The sequence below is a fragment of the Maniola hyperantus genome, chromosome 8 (assembly GCF_902806685.2).
Source record: "Maniola hyperantus chromosome 8, iAphHyp1.2, whole genome shotgun sequence".
In the NCBI taxonomy this organism is placed as follows: domain Eukaryota; kingdom Metazoa; phylum Arthropoda; class Insecta; order Lepidoptera; family Nymphalidae; genus Maniola; species Maniola hyperantus.
The window spans coordinates 1080927-1101647 of NC_048543.1; the positions used below are offsets into that span (position 1 = coordinate 1080927).

Sequence of the window (20721 nt, forward strand, 5' to 3'; positions counted from 1 at the left end):
ACAAAGCCTCGCGCCATAAAGGAATGGTAGAAAGGATGAATTTACCTCGCCAGATAACATGAAATTACATAGTCTGGTAATGTCGCTCAGTAGCGCCTTGCCGGCGTCCCCAGCAGTAACTCCCACAAGATCCTTAAGATGTTGTGGCGTTATGCCGTCCATGCCACCAGCAGAGCCACTAGAAAACGACATTATCGCAGCGTAAGTTTCTTCATCCTTTATCTGTAAATAAGAAGTGTTAGAAGGTGGATCTGGCAGCACAGAATCGGTATTTGGTAAGGGATGCTTGTCACGTAAGGCTTCCAGCGTTATATCATTGAATGGAGCCAGTGTATTTGAAATTGAAAAATCGATAACTGACATACAGTAGGTACCTAATGTAAAAACCTCTTAATAAACGATTAAAAAAAATTAAAATGTAGCAAACTTGTAGAAAGCACTTAATAAACGATTAAAAAAAAGTAAAATGATTAGCAAACTTAAAACTTACAGCGAACGTGGATTTCACGAATTTTGGAAGAAACTCTACTAAATAATTCCTTAGAAATAATTTATTTTTGACGTAGGCATGATCCCCTTTATGATCAATTTCGATTGACTCGTGCAACTGCAACCATTATGCTTATATTACTGTCAAAGTTTAACAGTAACGTAACGTTAATTTAACTATTTTTTCTTGCAACTGGACCTCAACAACACGAGTCATTTAAATAACTTTTTGTGTCAAATTTCATTCAAAAGTACGATTTTAGGCGTTATTTTAAAGGTGAACCGCACTCTTGACATGACAGTTGACCCATAGAGTTAAAAATGGCGCGTGAGGAGTCATTTTGTACGGACTATAACGCTAATTTGGAAAGTTTTTGGTCTCGCGGGTTTTTCTATAGATGATGATTAGATGATTGTATAAACGTCATGAATCATGATCCAACGTTGTATTTACAAGTAAACGAGTAAATCGTCATTTTATTGCTTTCCGCTGAACATTGGCGGAAGAGATTCCATCACAATTAGTTTATCTACTGACCATCAAAAAGAGTAATTTATTACCTATTTTGAATAAATCATTTGACTTTGACTTTGACTATCATTAACTAAATGATGTCTGTGGCTTCACTCGCATGAATTTGAGTATTGAAAAAATTTAATATTCCGGGACAAAAAGTAGTCGAAATTGTCTATCCCCGCCCGAAGATGCAAGCTTTCTCTGTACCAAATTTCATCAAAATCGGTTAAACAGGTAGTAGGCCTTTAAAAATCCCATGGGAGTTCTGATAGGCTTTTAAAAATCCCATGGGAGCTCTTTAATTTTCCAGGACAAAAATAATCTATATCCGTCCCCGGGATGCAAGCTATCTCTATTATCTCGTCAAAATCGGTTAAACGGATGGGCTGTGAAAAGCTAGCAGACAGACAGGTAGACACACTTTGGTATTTATCCATACTAATATTATAAATGCGAAAGTATGTCTGTCTGTCTGTGTGTCTGCTAGCCTTTCACGGACCATCCATTTAACTGATTTTGACAAAATTTGGTATAGAGATAGCTTGCATCCCGGGGAAGGACATAGGCTATTTTTTATCCCGGATAATCAAACAGTTTACAGTTCCCTCGGGATTATTAAAACCCAAATCCACGCGTACGAAGTCGCGGGTATCACCTTGTAATACATATTAGTATGGATTATATCCATACTAATATGTATTACTATAATATAATATATATATAATATGATATATATACTTTTGGTTTCGGATTCATCTCGCGTGATTCATAGTTATTGTTTCATTAACCAATCACGTGTAAAACTATTGCGACCTTACTTTTATTACCTACTTTCTTATTTTTGACTTGCTATCCTGACCCGGCTTCGCTTGGAAGGTCTAAGAGGAGGTTACAGAGAGAACCTACATGAAAAATCTCAATTTTCCAGAGACCAACTAGTATCTGACCTTCTCAACTAGAACAAGTACAGTACCCCTCCCAAAAGTAATGTACCTACCTACATCGACCTTGTTGGAGGGTCTTCCAATAGATAACTACAGTAGGAATAAAAATAAATAACAACATCATAGAAAAACTAATGACGTATTCTGTGCAAATTTATTATGATGATACATTACTGACATACTAAAAATATAATATATACCTAATACCTAATGATAACAAATTACAATAATAATATAATGACGGACAGACTCCCCGAGCCAATTTACTCTTTTATGAATGCGAAACGCACCGATTGATAACAGCCCAGTGCATTGGGTGCTCGTGCACTGGAGGTGAGCGAGACAGCGATATATCTTTTGATATAAGCCGCTACACACTCAGCTGATTTCTTATTCCAACTTACCCGTCGTCGCGTTGCCTGGTTCAGTGACCCAAAAAGATAATTGGCCTTCTACACTACTGTCCTGCGCAACTTCATACCAGTCTAACGACATAGGTATTTTAATGTAGATAACGGGTACATACCACGATTGATACCGCTACTATATACCTAGACTAGTGGGCGAAGCCATAGAAATTCGCAAACACCAGAATTTCAATAGTGAGGATGGTTTTAAACTAGCAAGTATGTGGAATCCAGTGGTAGAATTATGCAAACCAAGACAGCATCGTACGACATCGAAAGTTAATAGTGACGTTGTGAGTGTATTTTGCCAGACAGCTTGTGAAGCTCCAGCGAAAAGAACAAGAAAGAGGGTGGTTCGCTACTGCCCTTGACAGCTCGAACTTTATCTCTTGCAGCACCGCAGTCCCGTCGTGAGCACGACCCGTGCAAACGGGTTTAAATATCGACCAATAAAAACATCAAATTAATCGTAGCATGTTCCCGTTATCTACATTAAAATATTATGTTTAACTAGCTTATGCTCGCGACTTCGTCCGCGTGGACTACACAAATTTCAAACCCCTATTTCACGCCCTTAGGTGTTGAATTTACAAAAATCCTTTCTTAGCGGATGCCTACGTCATAATAGCTACCTGCATGCCAAATTTCAGCCCGATCCGTCCAGTAGTTTGAGCTGTGCGTTGATAGATCAGTTAGTCAGTCAGTCAGTCAGTCACCTTTTCCTTTTATATATTTAGAAGAAGATGAGGGGGGGGGGCGATTTACAATAATGTTCCGTAAAATTGAGCAGATTTTATTTGCTGGCAGCCTTTGACCTGCACAACTACGCCCCCCTGTCAATGTCATTCAAGTGCTAAAAGAGCCTTGTCGTACTGTAGGTTGGAACATATAAACGAACATGAAGAACATAAATTGGATTTGCAATCAGCTAAGTGTGTATAGTACACTGCCATCGATTTCGGTCAAGCTCTCCATCCCTCTCTAGCACTAGCAGGTCTCTTTCCAACGTAGCGCGCAGTGCAGACGTGGGGGTAAGCCTGGTGTAGCTAGGGACTATATGAATGAAACTGAAAATTCAGGACAAGAGACATCAAAACTTACTTTTGGGGATTAAAATATTAGGTACAGATATTATATTATAGGTTACATAATAACAATAACTATTCTCGCTTTAGTTCTAACTTCTAACACGTGGATCCCTACCGTGATAGTTTGACAGCTACAGTATGACGATTGCAAACCTGTGATTGGCCAACACCACATGAGTGGATGTCGCTATTTGCTAAAATGCATTGTGGAAGCAAAGATGCCATAAATTCAACCAATCACAGCAATTTCGATTGTAATAGGTAGGTACCTACCTAATGATTGATGGAGTGTTTTCGAAATAAACTGAGGTAATATTATGTTCAGAAATTGGTTCCTAAGTAAGGTATTTTATAATATTTTTGAGTATTTTTGTAAAAATTACTGAAGTATATCATGTAAGTAGATAGTGTTTTTTTAGCTTAGTAAACAAAATATTTGACAATTGTGTTTTCATTAATGTCATATTTTTTGCAGTATTGCACGCCACAAAGTGGCAAACTGTTAGACCTATTAAAACTAAGCAACCTAAACATGTACACAGTTAATGAAATAAAAATGTATTCTAATCTATTCTGCGTCCTATAAGAGTTTCTTTTTCCTTTTGAGGGACGGAACCCTAAAAACCGGCCAAGTGCGAGTCGGACTCGCGCACTCAGGGTCCGTAGAAACTTGTAGGTAGATACTATGTAAATAGTTCGTTCATTACGGTAACCGCAAAAACTCTAGCAACTAGTGTTTTGCAAGTGGGAAAAGTCTTAAGAAATTCGAACAAATGGCAATCCTATTTACGAACTATATATTATACAAAATGCCCTATTTTAGAAAAATAAGAACACTTTAGAGCATTTCATACAATCACAATATTATGCTGTTCTGACATTTCCCTTTCAAACAGGTTCAGTACGTTAGTAGTAATAGAAAGCCGAGGATGAATCTTGAATATTAAGGTAGGATTCTATCGTCAGAAAGAATAACGATGAATTTCTTATAGTTTTATTAATCACTGTTACCACTTTGGATGTTGGTATAGGAATAAATCGGTGTGTCGTAAGACTAACTATTATAACTCAAAATAAACGAAGCGAATGCAGGCAACATTCGTTCTATAGCCTACCTTCACATCAATCCATTCCTACACTCACAAAATATAGATAAATTAACACTGTCAAGTCAATATTTAGAATCTACCTACAACTGTGTACATTATTTTATAATAGGTACCTGCATTTATTTATAATATCTAACAGTAGGTACTATTATACAGTGTGTCTGGTTGCCGATGTTGGACCCGTTAAGGGTGAGCGATACAAACAATTTTAATTCAAATTTTTTTAATTTTTTTAATCAACTTTGTGCAAATGGCAGCCATTTTAATTTTCATTTCGACTAAGCAAGGGAACTCGCATTTATTTAGCAATTTCTCATGATGTAGCAGTCGCACAGACAAAAAACTAATTTTGTTCGATAGATAAAAATGTACCCAACAAATTAATATTGACTAATTTTGTCATTAAGATACAGAAAAAAAATTGTAAACCGTAAAAAACATAACGAAAATTAGGTTCATTTTTTGTTTTTTTTAAGAATTTTGTGAAAACTAGGCAATTAACCTGCTTGTTTTTTGCATGCTTTGGATAGAACAAGATATTTTCTAAAAATAAACACCAAAATAAAAGCTATTAATCAAATAGTTTAGGAGTTATGACAGTTTGAATATGACCTTTTAAGAGCATCCTGTAATATGGACAGAAATAAAAAACCATAATAATATATCAATCATAATAAATGGCTTTTAATTTAGCAAAAAATTACATAAAATAAAAAATAAAAATTTATGTAATATTCTTTTTTATGTAGTTTTAGTGATTTAGTATTTTTCAAACTTGCAATGTATAGCACGCAAAACTCGGGTCAATGCCCCACCTACGACGAGGCATTGACTCCGAGTGGCCTACTTAGGCAACGTTCGTTGAACTCTGGCGTCAGTCAGACGTTTTATTTGCAATATATCGTGAACTTTTACAAAATGTAGGATTTTTTTGAATATATTTTTTCGCGTTCTTTTTTGTGGTAAGTATCGTATATCATCAGTACGATCACCTGTTTTCGTTTTTGCTAGCGTTCTGGTTACACCCTGTATATGTACCTACCTGCTTGAAGCAAACGGCAAATCTATTTGTAACAACGATAGTGATCTGTGAAAACCATCACTAACCGCAATGATTGCTAGGCTTATTAGCTACGGATTTTGTAATAGTGTTTAAGGCCAGACCAGACTTAGGCGCAATTGGGTATTTGACTCCAATTTTTTTATTACTTTATTATAAACTTTATAAACTAGGATAAAAATAGTGACGAAAACTGAAAAACTAATTAAATCGATCAAGTAACAAAAAAGTTATAAACATTTAAATATTTCTGATAAGACAGAGATAGCGATATAGAATTATGACGTCATTGTGACAAATGCTATACCTAGTAGCTTCGTGCGGTTTCATACAAATTTCGTTTTGCGAGAAAGACCCTCCCACTCCAAAATTAAAATGCCTGTAAATTTGTAAATCTTTGTTGGATTCTAATATTTTTTCAGCGTACGTCATTATTTTTATCCGAGTTTATAATATAGTAAGTAATAATATTAATCAAATTCAATAGTAGTAAAATACCCCATTTTGTCTACTATCGCCTGAGGGCCTTCTGTATCCGTATTCGGTTCGTATCCGTGATTCTTCGGCCGTCATACAAAATAGGGTCCCGTTTTACCCTTTGGGTACGGAACACTATAAAGATCACAAAACTTAGTTTCATATCCTTATGTCGTCGACATCCCATCTACACGCACGAAACGTTTTGCGTCATCATTCCTCATACGCATGGCTAAGGTTTGGAATACTCTTTCACGACATGTGTTTCCTACCAATTACAACCCGGGTATCTTTAAAACAAGAGGAAAAGGCATCTTCTAGGTAAACGCGTCCCATCTTAGGCCACATCATCCCTTTCCATCAGGTGTGATTGTGGTCAAGCGTTTACATATATGAATAAAAAAAACCTGCCAAGTGCGAGTCAGGCTCGCGCACTGAGGGTTCCGTAGTACAATCGTATTTTATCGACATTTTGCACGATAAATAAAAAACTACTTACTAGATCTCGTTCAAACCCATTTTCGGTGGAAGTTTGCATGGTAATGTACCTACATCATATTATATTTTTTTAGATTTATCATTCTCTTATTTTAGAAGTTACAGGGGGGAGGGGCGGGGACACACACATTTTACCACTTTGGATGTATCTCTCGCGCAAACTATTTTTAGAAAAAAAATGATTTTAGAAACATCAATATCATTTTTGAAGACCTATACACATAAGTATGGGGAGCCCCAAAATTTATTGTTTTTTTTTCAATTTTTGTGTAAAAAAAAAATCTTAATGCGGTTCACAGAATACATCTACATACCAAGTTTCAACATTATAGCTTTTATAGTTTCGGAGAAAAGTGACTGTGACATACGGACGGACAGACAGACAGACAGACAGACATGACGAATCTAAAAGGGTTCCGTTTTTTGCCATTCGGCTACGGAACCCTAAAAAGAAAACCACTGCGAAATGATATCTGAAAATCGCAGTAGGCACTAGGAAGCAGTGTACGATCGAGGTCATTGACCTGGACTCTGGAGGCCTGCAACGTAGCGTGCTATTGCCGCTATTGCTTTGTGTTCTTCATCGGTTTTTTTTTTTATATAAAGAATATCAGCTATGTTAAACGACTAATATTCCCCTTTCCTCTCCAACTAAGCGTCAGGCTTGTGCTAGGAGTAGGTACGACAATAGTGCAACGGGCGGGGTTTGAACCGTCGACCTTTCGGTTTTCAGTCCACTCCTTTACCGGTTGAGCTTAATTGAGGTTTGACTCCATTCACAGCATTTTCAATTACTACAAGTCTGCTAACTCTAGCTAGATTATTTTTCTAGATTAGACTTTAATTAAAAGCCCTATTGACTCAAGACCTTCAATCGTTTTAATGTAAGGCATCTATTCCACTACCACTTCTACTTCTTACCCATAGATAAGATACTCTATGCCTCATCCAGGTTTCAAAAAAAACTTTTTTGGATGTAACATCCGTCAAGTCGATTTTGTTCATATAAAATGTTGCCTAAGTAGGTAGGTATGTCAGACATAATATAATATGATATATTAAAAAAAAAATTTAGAGGTAGGCTTATTTATTTACTTATTTATTTATTTAAGTAGGTATGTCACCCGGGCTATAACAACGAATTAATTGACACCTCATTCATCAAAATCGACTCAGTAATTTAGCCGCTACAGTGGAACACACATAGATACAAACATACATACATAGACTGACAAAATCGTAACCCACCCTTTTGGCGTTGCCGTAGTCGGGTAAAAATATTATGATGACATAGTAGGTTCATCACTAGAATACGTTGGTATAGCTGATAACAACTGTCTCGTGACTAATAAGTGCGTTGCATATTAATTTATTGTAAACAGCGATATTGTAAACAAAGTTTCACTATCAGTATCACTTACGTAGTGCGATCTAGTGCGTACAATGTAGAGCAACACTATATTATGGCAGAATTACGCAATATAGGCTGAAGCAAACAGAACGCTTGACGATATACCTACGTGCGATGACGGCGTCTGCAACGCAGAACCTGGAATCTTACTTATAAGACCACAACGTTTATTTACTTACGCGTCCTCAAATCTGAATTCCTCAGCAATGAGGAAAAATGCAGCAACAAACATTAATCAAAGGGTTTCAGCGGATCATACGAGTAATTTTCATGAAATTTTCATCATTATTTCGCAGATAAAGCATTGCCGTATTGTAGTAAGCATATCACTGATATACAGTATTATAAATCATTTAATTAATAATTATAACTGGCCATCTGATGCCCGCGACTTCGTCCTTGTGGATTTAGGTTTCGGGAACTCTTTGACATAATGTAGCCTATGTCACTCTCCAGATCTTAAATACACCCATGCAAAAAATCACGTCGATCAACCGAGGATTGAAAGACAAACCAACAAACAAATATACAATATGCATAAATATAATATTATGGGTAGTTAGATATAGTGATACATAATATTACTGTTTCGTGACTTTGCTTATTAATTTATTGTAAACATCGATATTGTAAACTAAGTTTCACTATTAGTATCAGTGCGTACAATGTAGAGCAACAATATTATGGCAGAATTACACAATAAAGGCTGAAACAAACAGAACGCTTGACGATAAACGCACGATGACGACGTCTGCAACGCGGAACCTGGAATCTTAATTATAAGTCAAAGTCAAATGATTTATTCAAAATAGGTAATTAATTACTCCTTTTGATAGTCAGATGTTGGATTTGTAAGATAATTATAGTGGTGATAATTATTACGCAAACTTAAAACTAAAGCTACGAGGGTTCCAAACGCGCCCAGGTCTGAGAAGAGCCCACAACAAACCCAGCCAAGACGTAGTATACGGCCTATACGGTCTCTATAGCTTCCTTATTTTACTCTAAGTAATAATTAATTCCGCAGTTAGCACACTTCAATGTATGTTGTTCTATAGTTTACAGCCTCTACAGATTTTGCGGGAAAAAAACGTACGGAAATTTACCGTAGTGCGCCCTAGCTGTACTAGATGAATTCACAAGATTAACTCCTATTACAAACACGTGTCCAAAGGTCCAAAGATCTCCCTTTGTCCAACTATGTAATCGTAATAAAATAACCACATAGTAACGAACGATTCGTGACTCAATCTATGAACAGTTTAATTCAATACTTATCAATTAATGGACTTTGATCAAGTCTTTAGATCGTCAAGAGTCGAGACTTCTCATCATCATCATCATGATTGTTAGAAATCCATACTAATATTATATATCTATGTATCTGTGTATATATATCTATGTAGTCTTATGTATGTCTATTATATTTTATTTGTATGTATTAGTGTATTAACAATATGTATTTTATATTCTTAGTATATGGTTTAGTTTATTTAGCGGTTGGTATTTAGGTTTATTTTACACCACCTCCCATTGTCCATTTGTTCGTTTTTTCCCTAGTGTTAAGGTTGTCTGGAAGAGATCGCTATTTAGCGATAAGACCGCCTTTTTGTACCTACTTATTAAGATTTCTTTTTGTAACCTGTCATTTGTGTTTCTGTGGTGCAATAAAGTATATACATACATACATACATACATACATAAATGCGAAAGTGTGTCTGTCAGCTGTCTGTCTGTCTGCTAGCTTTTCACGGCCCAACCGATTTTGATGAAATTTGATACAGAGTTAGCTTATATCCCGGGGAAGGACATTGGCTACTTTTTATCCCGGAAAATTAAATAGTTCCCATGGGATTTTCAAAAAACTAAATCCACGCGGATGAAGTCGCGGGCAACATCTAGTAATATATAAAAGGAAAAGGTGACTGACTGACTGATTAACTGACTGATCTAGCAACGCACAGCTCAAACTACTTGACGGGTCGGACTGTTTCGCATGCAGATAGCTAAGTATTATGACGTAGGCATCCACTAAGGAAGGATTTTTGAAAATTCAACCCCTAAGAGGGTGAAATAAAAGTTTGAAATTTCTTTGAGTGTGTAATCCACGTGGCCAAAGTCGCGAGCATAAGCTAGTAGCTTATAATATGAGTATTCAGAGCTTAGCACGCTTTCATCTTATTGCCCTTTATACAGGACATGAACCTTTAATTACACGTGTAAGTACACGTGTACACGTTCCAATATGGCGGCTCCTCATACCGCTAGATCCGTGAGAATACAGAAAATTCCGTACGACTCAGCTAGACTTGGTAGGTCACCCAAGAAACACATCCTTCGGTGGCGCAACTCTTCATAGTACATATTATTATCTTTTACTAGATGATGATCGCGACTTTATCCGCGTGGAGTTAGGTTTTTAAAATCCCGTTGGAAGTTGGAACTCTTTGAATTTCCGGGGTAAAAAGTAGCCTATGTCCTTGCCCGGTATGCAAGCTATCTCTGTACCAAATTTCGTTAAAATAGGTTCAACGGATGGACTGTGAAAGGCTAGCAGACAGACAGACTTGTTTCGTGATATTTAATACTCCTGACGCCAGCTGTATTAAATATCACACGTTCAAACTACTCCGCCAAAGGTCCTCAGAACAAATCTCATACTAGATAGTTTCAAGGATAAAGCAATATCGAAGTATGTAATTAGAAAACTAGCATAGTGCCTTGAAAGTTAACTCATTACCTTCTCGCTTATTGTGAACATGAGAGAAACTTTAATTAAAATGACGCCTTTTGTACAATCGTGATAACTTTTCTGTGTGGTAAAAGGTACTGAATGAGAGTTCTCCATAATGTTCTCAAAGGTGTGTGGAAACTACCGATCTGCAAGTAGACAGAGAAGATATTCTGTAGTCAGCCGGCGATGGGTTGATCATGATGATGATGAAAAGATATTCAAGAAGACTATAGGGGAACCATTGATGTTGCGTAGAAGAAGTTTTTTTTTTTTAATTTATAGACTAGCGCTTGGCTGCAATCAGACCTGTGGTAGGCCGTTGAATTTTCTACAAATTCCTATTAATACCTACTCCTATTTGTCAATTTGGTTCACAAGTACAGGATCTTAATTGTAAAACCCACGATAGACTCATTACAATGCGATGGGTACAAGTGCGTTCAATTGGCGTTCGTCAACATGCTTAACATCAGTTAGCGGCAATCAGTTCAATTGAAATGCAGCTGGACTGGAGGAGGAATGAAGGCATCTTCCTATTTGTACTCTTTTTAGTTCTGTACTTATCGAAAGTTCGCCTTATGAAATGTCTTGTCTTTCCGATCTTTCTATACGCGGTTGAGACGTGGACCCTAAGACAAACTGACCGGCGAAGGATCGCGACGCTCTGGAAATGTGGAATCATATCCAACTCTTAAGAATAAAATGGACCGCACATCGTCAAACGTCTCCATTCTCAAAGAACTGAAAATAAATCAAAGGCTAATACAATTACGGATCCTCAAGTTCTTTGGGCACATCACGAGGAAGAGTGGTGCCATCAAAAACCCCGTGGTACAAGGTCGAGTGGAGGGCACACGTCCACTTGGGCGTTCCCCAACTAGGTGGACGGACTTATTCCGCTCTGCAACAAATGCCACCAATAGAAGTCGCTGGAGGGAGATCGCACGAGCAGCAGTGAAGAATTCATAGCCACGACCACTCTGTCAAGAGTGAACGATTGAGAAGAAGGAGATGTTTGTGGATCCGGCTTAAAACCAGAGCTATGTTTTTGTGTGTGTGTGTGGTAAAACATACAGCATTTAAGTAGCTTTTTTTTCGCGTTTTGTTATGGTATCATCACTGATCATCAGTACTATCCCCTGTCTTCGTTTTTGCCAGCGTTCTGGTTACACCATTAGATAGATTCGGAGACCTCGTTTCACAGTGCCTAATTGGAACACATCTGCGTTGAGGCGTACTGGCGAACAAAGAACTTATTGCTAATTGAGCAGGTCGCATACCTACCACATGCGCAAAGTATTTTTAGGGTTCCATACCTCAAAAGGAAAAGCGGAACCCTTATAGGATCACTTTGTTATCCGTCTGTCTGTCTGTCGGTCTGTCAAGAAACCTACAAGGTACTTCCCATTGACCAAGAATCATAAAATTTGGTAGGTAGGTCTAATAGCAGTCATTCGGGGAAAAATCTGAAAACCGTGTATTTGTGTTTACATCACACAAAAAAAAATTGTGGTCATTAACTAATAATTAGTTTTTTCACGTTTCGAAGTAAGATTATTATACCAAGGGTTTCATATGAAATTCTAAAACAGATTTTTTTTTATCGTGCAAAATGTCGATAAAATACGACTGTAGTACGGAACCCTCGTTGCGCGAGCCTGACTCGCACTTGACCGATGTCACAATCAATAATACGGTCAACTAGGTATGTCAATAAATCTTTCTTGGCTCTCCATTGCCATCGGTTCCGTTTAAATTATTGCCAACATCGTTGTACTTATTTATGCACTGTAGCTTATTACAATTTTCGTACGGATCTCTAATTTTTTTGAAAATAAAATATAGCCTATCTCACTCAGGAATAATTTAGCCTTCTACTGGGTACACAAGAATTTACAAAATCGGTTCAGTAGTTACTAGTGCAGAGATTACTTACTTCTTACAAACAAACTTACAAACTTTACCTCTTTATAATAACTATAGCTTATGCTCGCGACTTCGTCCGCGTGGACTACACAAATTTCAAACCCCTATTTCAGCCCTTTAAAAGGTTGAATTTTCAAAAATCCTTTCTTAGCGGATGCCTACGGCATAATAGCTATCTGCATTCCAAATTTCAGCCCGATCCGTCCAGTAGTTTGAGCTGTGCGTTGATAGATCAGTCAGTCAGTCAGTCAGTCACCCTTTCCTTTTATATATTTAAGATAAGTTATCTAAAACTCCCCTGACATGTGAGTGAGTCAGGATTTTTCTTTTTACTTATTTAAGATCACATGGAACGAATTAGTGGTTGGGTGCAACTTTTTTGTTACTTTATAGGTAAGTAGGTACAGTACCCGGCCGAAAGTAATGTGCTGGATATTTATTTATTTTCGAAAATCACTTAAGTACCTATCTTCAGATAGGACAGAAATGAGTGGAAGAAGAAGACATGTGCCGACCCCACGTAGCGTGGGATAAGGTAAGGAAGAAGAAGACTTCTATCTTACCAAATATTCCGCTCCCGTTTGCACTCGTAGTCGTAGCCTCTAAAAATATCACTTCATTATGAATATAACGTAAGTTACATTCAGATTAAGTTGTTGGTAGGCAGCCCTACAACCACTCGACTTAGATTGAGTTTCCATTGTCCTAACGGCGATTACGTTCGCACTTCCGTCATCCGCGAGAATACCAGCGATTATATACGCTATATGTCATATATAATATGCTCCCATACAGAACAAAAAGGAACGTATTTTCACGGACTCGGATCGGATGAGTGCGTAACCGCCGTAACCCCTAAGCCGTCCGTTTTAAGAAAACCGGTCCGACGTAATAAATGTGTTTTACATGGTTCACTAATGATTAACAAAAAAAACGTATAACAAATGATCATTTCACAAAAAAAAACGTTTCAAAAATTAATCAGATCACAAAAGTCGTATCCTGATTTCCGCAAACATACTACAACACACACACACACACACACACACACACACACACACACACACACACACACACACACACACACACACACACACACACACACACACACACACACAGTTTTCCTTTGCGAAAATCTAGGTTCATACGTTTATTTAAATGTAAAACGTTACAGATCAACAACTTTCTGCAATAATTGATTCGTGCTTGTGCACTAATGTATTTATTTACTTTTTAGATAACCGAGGGAGAGGGCTGGCTATCCTTAACACAGATCTAAAAATCTAGCTAGGATAGCCAGTTCTTGATCTTGTAACATTCTTGATATTAAGCACACAAATTGTTCAAGATCAAACCCATGTATGTGTGTAACTAGATGATTGAAAAATAAACGTTTTTTTTTATACTTATACTTTTACAAAAGATTATTGAACATATTATTATACTCTATAATGCAAATGTGCTTAATAGTCAATATTAAAATATTAATATTAATATGTAAAAGAAAAAGCTGACTGACTGATCAACGCACAGCTACTTGAGGGATGGGGCTGAAGGCATGCAGATAGATAGCTGTTATGAAGTAGACAATCCACTAAGAAAGGATTTTTGAAAATTCGTCCCCAAAGGGGGTAAAGCAGGGGTTTGAAACTTGTGTAGACTGTAATTCGTTTTCCGAATTCGCGATTTTACAAAATCAAAAATTTGAAATGGGGTGGGGGGAGGAGGGACGTCGCTTGGCGGGGCTCCTTATTCTGGGTGGTTTAAAAAGAAATAACTAGTACTTATCTAATCATATTTACAGCTATTCATACGGAACGATAAAACAGACGGACCGGCATAATTGACAGTGGAATCACGCTCGTACATCTATATATATAAAATTCTGTAAAAGTCCTGACTGACTGACTGACTGACTGACTGACATATATATCAACGCACAGCCTAAACCGCTGGTCCTAAAGACATGAAATTTGGAGGGTCTATTCCTTAAAAAGAGTAAGTATCCACTAAGAAAGGATTTTTCGAAATTCCACCTACCTAAGTGGGTTAAATGGGGGATGGAAGTTTGTCTGAAAGTCGGTCATTTTTCAAGTTATTTGCATGAAAATTGGTATTTGGGTTTTCGGTCACAAATGAAAAAATACGTGTTTCAGGATTTTTTGAAAATTCGCCCATAAGGGTGGTAAAATAAGGGATGAAAGTTTGGAAAGTTTTAATTTTTGATATTATAATGAACTTGAAAATAGAAAGTAGGGTTTTTCTTGAGGTTAGGTGTCAGCTAAGAAACGACTATGAGAAAATTCCCCCCCCCCCCCCCCTAAAGGGGTGAAATGGGGGTTGGAAGGTTATATGTGTTATTCGGTGCTGGTGCAGGGTGCGCGTCCTGATGTTATAATGTTCCTGAAAAAAAATGCCATTTGTTTCCTGTAGGCCACGCGGGCGAAGCCACGGGCAGAAGCTAGCTATATTATATATATTTAATAACATTTAAATAGGTGGACGACCCTTCCAGTGCAAGCGTACTTAGATTGCACTTTGCTTGTACGTCTGTCGTAACGTCACAATATATAGCTTAGTACATAAGTCCTGATAGGTGATGAAATCTTTATAATGATAACAATAATGTTATAAGTAGGTACTAGTTGATGCTCGTGACTTCGTTCACGTGGATTTGTGGTTTTTAATTCCCGTGGAACCCTTTTATTTTTCGGGATAAAAAGTAGCCTATGTCATTCTCCAGGTACGGAGGTTCACGAGATACAACCCGCTGACAGACAGACGGACGGACGGACTAACAGATGGACGGACGGAGTCGTTGGTAGGTATCCATTGGGTACGGAACCCTAAAAACATCACGTTATCACCATTGTAACACATAATTTATTATTATTACTTATCATTTTGCCCTATATATACGAGCTACCTATACTACGCGACAGGTCGAGATGGCAATCGGGGACGGAACGCCCCGCACACCCGCACAACCTCCGCGCTAACACAGTGCGGGCGAGCGCGGGCGACGTGCGGGTCTGCGGGGCGTCTCCCCCGCCTCATACCCGATTGCCATCTCAACCTGTCGCGGACTCGGCCTTCAACAATGAACTTTAACCATCCACAGTACGTATACATTTTTATCTTAATTAGGTAATAAAAAAATAAATAATCTTTTATTACAGACCAGAAGAGTCTATAATATTTAAATTTACAACTACCTAATATTTACTAGAGTTCGTGTGTTAGTACCTAACAATATTTCCTTATAGTTATGTTAGTAATGTTAGTGCTTCGTAATTAAATAAAATGGCCTACCGTGGTAGCTCTAGGCGCCCCGTGGCCACAGACACCCAGTACTTGGTTATTGGGCAGCCTATCCTATCTTTTTAACCGACTTCAAAAAAAGGAGGAGGTTCTCAATTCGTCGGAATCTTTTTAATTTTACCCAGAATGCTGTTGGAACTGCTACGAAGGCGCTATGTAGGAGTGAGGCCATCTTTTTACGGATGATGGCATGATAGCCATCTTTTTACGGATGATGGCATGAAAGCCATCTTTTTACGGATGATGGCATGAAAGCCATCTTTTTACGGATGATGGCATGAAAGCCATCTTTTTACGGATGATGGCATGAAAGCCATCTTTTTACGGATGATGGCATGAAAGCCATCTTTTTACGGATGATGGCATGAAAGCCATCTTTTTACGGATGATGGCATGAAAGCCATCTTTTTACGGATGATGGCATGAAAGCCATCCTTTTACGGATGATGGCATGAAAGCCATCTTTTTACGGATGATGGCATGAAAGCCATCTTTTTACGGATGATGGCATGAAAGCCATCTTTTTACGGATGATGGCATGAAAGCCATCTTTTTACGGATGATGGCATGAAAGCCATCTTTTTACGGATGATGGCATGAAAGCCATCTTTTTACGGATGATGGCATGAAAGCCTTTGACCATGACTTCGTTTGCGAGGATTAGGTTTTCTGGGATAGAATAATTTCAGATTTCCAAGGAAAGCTGTGCACAGACATACCTTTTTAATATCTAAGACAAGAGTAAGGCTGGATTTCCAGAAATTCCCACGGGATAGGGAACAACGAGGATTTATACTATTTTTACTATTTTCGGTATAAGTATGACTGAAAGCGAAAACTGCACGAGCAAAGTCAGGACGATTCAGCTAATTCGAAATATTTTGAGTTTTAAAGTACAAAGGAGGTTCAAAAACTGGCCATAACCGGCACGAGCGTTAATTAGAACCATGTGATTGTTGGTAACAAAGGATTTAGGTACATTTCGAGTGCATCGAGTACGCAAATTAAACTATACCTACTTTTTAGTGACGATGCAGTCAAGATGGTCAGACGGACAGACAGACAGACAACAAAGTGATCCTATAAGGGTTCCGTTTTTCCTTTTGAAGTACGGAACCATAACAATTAATAGCCAGTGCCACTCGGGCTGTAGGTAGCTCAATACAGTCAAAATCTGTTCAGGCATTTTAGAAGTTATGATGGACGGTGGAATAAATAAATAAAACATTAGATAAGTATACATTCCTTTTTTGGCTGATCGAAAACAGTCAGTACTGTACGCGACCGAAAGTGATGAACATCGGTCTTTAGAATGACATTTCAGCTTTGTAGAGCGTTCTCTCTGTCACTCATACCCATATGACGTTTTGTCGGTCGCAACGAGCCTCAATAGCTCAACCGGTAAAGGTGTGGACTGAAAACCGAAAGGTCGACGGTTCAAACCCCGCCCGTTGCACTATTGTCGTACCTACTCCTAGCACAAGCCTGACGCTTAGTTGGAGAGGAAAGGGGAATATTTAAGTCATTTTAACATGGCTAATATGCTTTAAAAAACGTATTTTTTCGACATTTTGCACGATAATTCAAAAACTATGATGCATAAAAATAAATAAAAATCTGTTTTAGAATGTACAGGTGAAGACCTTTCATATGATACCCCACTTGATATAGTCACTCACTTCGAAAGTTGAAAATACTAATTATTAGTTCATGACCACAATTTAATTTTTTTTCTGTGATCTAACCCTAAATTCACGATTTACAGATTTTTCCCCAAATGTCAGCTATAAGATCTACCTACCTGCCAAATTTCATGATTCTAGGTCAACGGGAAGTACCCTGTAGGTTTCTTGACAGAAAGACAGACAGACAGACAACAAAGTGATCCTATAAGGGTTTCCGTTTTTCCTTTTGAGATACGGAACCCTAAAAAATAAAAAAAAATATCGATGTTCATCGCTTTTGGCCGCGTACTGTGTAATCAATCCAGCGACTCTGCCACTCAGGGCCGCATTGAGCCGTGTTGTTGTAAGTACGTACGCCAGTACACGAGCACTGAGAACGCACCGAAATCGACCCGCGCGTACCGTACAAAGTGTGGCGTATGTCGCAAAACAAAGGCGAATGAACTTCTTGTGAAACTTTATCAATACTTATAATAAATGATACACCAACTTATGCGCATGACTTATTCCGCGTAGACACCAAACCCCTATTTCGCCTTAGCGGTAATATTTTCAAAAATCCTTTCATAATATACCTAGCTATCTGCATGCCATCCGTCCAGTAGCTTGAGCTGTGCGTTAGTAGATCAGTCAGACAATCACCTTTTTCTTTTAGATACCTACATGAACCCTGAAAACATTAGCTTATGCGCGCGATTTTGTCTGTAAACCCTCAGAACATCACGCTCCTTTTTTTGAGTAGTCATATTAAAACAGTCAGTAATCAAATGATTTTAAGCTTATTTCGTGAATTTACGACATTTTAATGTAGATAACTTATTATTACTAATAAAGACTTATTAATTAATTATTATAATTTAATCTGGCCGGCCTGGATCATCTTTCCCATCGTCAACACTAACAGACAGGATAGACAACAAAGTGATCCTAGTGGGTACTTACCGAAGTAACGGGGCGTAATGGACGTCGGATGACGAAGTTGTGTTGGGGTTTTTGATCTTACTCAATTATTATTGTTTAGTCCAAACTAAGAAGAAATAAAGAAACGTTATTAGACATCAAATTTGTTTAAAAACAGAAACCGCAAATGATCACAATAATCAAAACTTAAGTTCCGAAGTACCTAGAATCAATACTTGTGCCACGTAGTGGTTACATACTCTGGTACTGACAGAAGCGCGTAACACTCAAAGGATTCGCTAAAAAACCGACAGCGGAGTGAAGCATTCGCAACGAGCAACGAACCGAACCGAACGTTGCTCGCTGCGAGTGCCTTGTTTTCCCACACTGGCTGCACGAACGATCGCTGTATAACACGTTACATTACGCCTTGTAACGTTGATCAGTACCCACCTTAAGGGTTCCTTTTTTCTTTTGATGTACGGAATGTTAAAAACACGCTAGAAGTTCATGACTCGGACTCGAATCAAAACCAATGAGTCAGCTTCATTGTGAAGTAGAGAGTGCGACATCCGCTATGACACCGCTTAACATTTTGCGTTTCCGTTATCGTAGTTTCTAATATCTACGTAGTTACAACAAGTCATACTTAATTATTAAAAAGACCGGACAAACAGACTCACGCACTGAGGGTTCCGTATTTTTTCGACATTTTGCACGACAATTCAAAAACTATGATGCATAAAAATAAATTAAAATCTATTTTAGAATACACAAGTGAAGACCTTTCGTAATTAATGATATGCCACTTGATATAGTTATCTTACTTCGAAAATTGAAAATACTAATTTTGGATTCATGCCCACAATTTAATTTTTTTGTGTGATGTAACCACAAATTCACGGTTTTAAGATTTTTTCCCGAATGTCTGCTATAAGACCTAACTACCTGCCAAATTTCATGATTCTAGGTCAACGGGAAGTACCCTGTAGGTTTCTTGACAGACCGACAGACAGACAGACCACAAAGTGGTCCGTTTGTCCTTTTGAGGTACGGGACCCTAAAAATTAAAAGACACCATGCCTGTAGGCAGTTAATAATTAACACGACTGCCTCAGAAACGAAACTACCTACCTATGTTTTCGATATTGTTTTTACCCGACTTCCTACAACCTAGATGTAGGTAGTATACCTATACCTAGGTGGTGGAAGCGGTAGGAGGAAAAGGCTGAGGAATGAGGACTGCCTGTGGTGGCGCTCATTAGGGAAGGCTTATGTCAACTATTAGAAGTCCACAGCTATGATACAGTTAATAATGATGATGATTTTATAATCCACTCGTGAAATTAAAATTGTATGGGTAGTTTCCAATGTATTACTATGCTCTATGACGGGTAGGTAACTAAATAACGCTAGTTCCTAAGCCTGTTCTGATTTCTGTTGTAAAAGTCCCGCAGATTGCTATTGCGCTGGAACCATGTCATTTTGACTTCAGCCGAAATAAAAATATACCATCAGCTCGAAACTTCAGTCTAGTGCTGAAGTCATTAAAATGGCGGCCACGCGCATTAGCAATTTGCTGGACTAATTTAGAAATGAAAATGTTAGGTAGGTATATTCGTAATCTCCCGCGTAAAAATTCACCAACGCACGACGAGTGACACGACACGACTGACACCACTGATCCACGACTGATGTACAAAAAGCACAAACAGGCGTAATTGATATTTTATAGGTAATTAAAACTATACGAATTTATAAGTTAAAATAAAATGCATATTGTTATAACAAATTGTTAAAGTTTTTTGTAATAATTATCTCTTTCGTTAAAAATTAGTAGCTGTCTTTGTAAATGCTTCGTATAATTTTTGTTATGTTGGCAGAATCAAAGTTGGTCAAGTTGTTACAACTGTGTAAGTGTTGCAACGTGTGTAACATTTCCTTATGCACTGGGATTTTACTACATTATCCCTTTAGGAGGACCATTTCAAAATAAATCTAATCAAAACACTCTTATCTAAATACCTAATAAGTTTAAAATTATATATTACCTTAGTATAAGTAGCAAAAAAATTGCTGAATTTTAAAGAATGTAGTAAGTACATATTTTACTCAATAGATATGCAAAAGGATCAAAGAATCCACTGCATTATTA

General features: G+C 37.7%; 1 long non-coding RNA gene across 1 annotated transcript in view; it reads right to left on the minus strand.

Moving 5' to 3' along the window:
- LOC138402681 (uncharacterized) overlaps nucleotides 1–20721 on the minus strand; it is a 214344-nt gene that overhangs the window by 67494 nt on the left and 126129 nt on the right. The gene's annotated exons all lie outside the window — the stretch shown is intronic.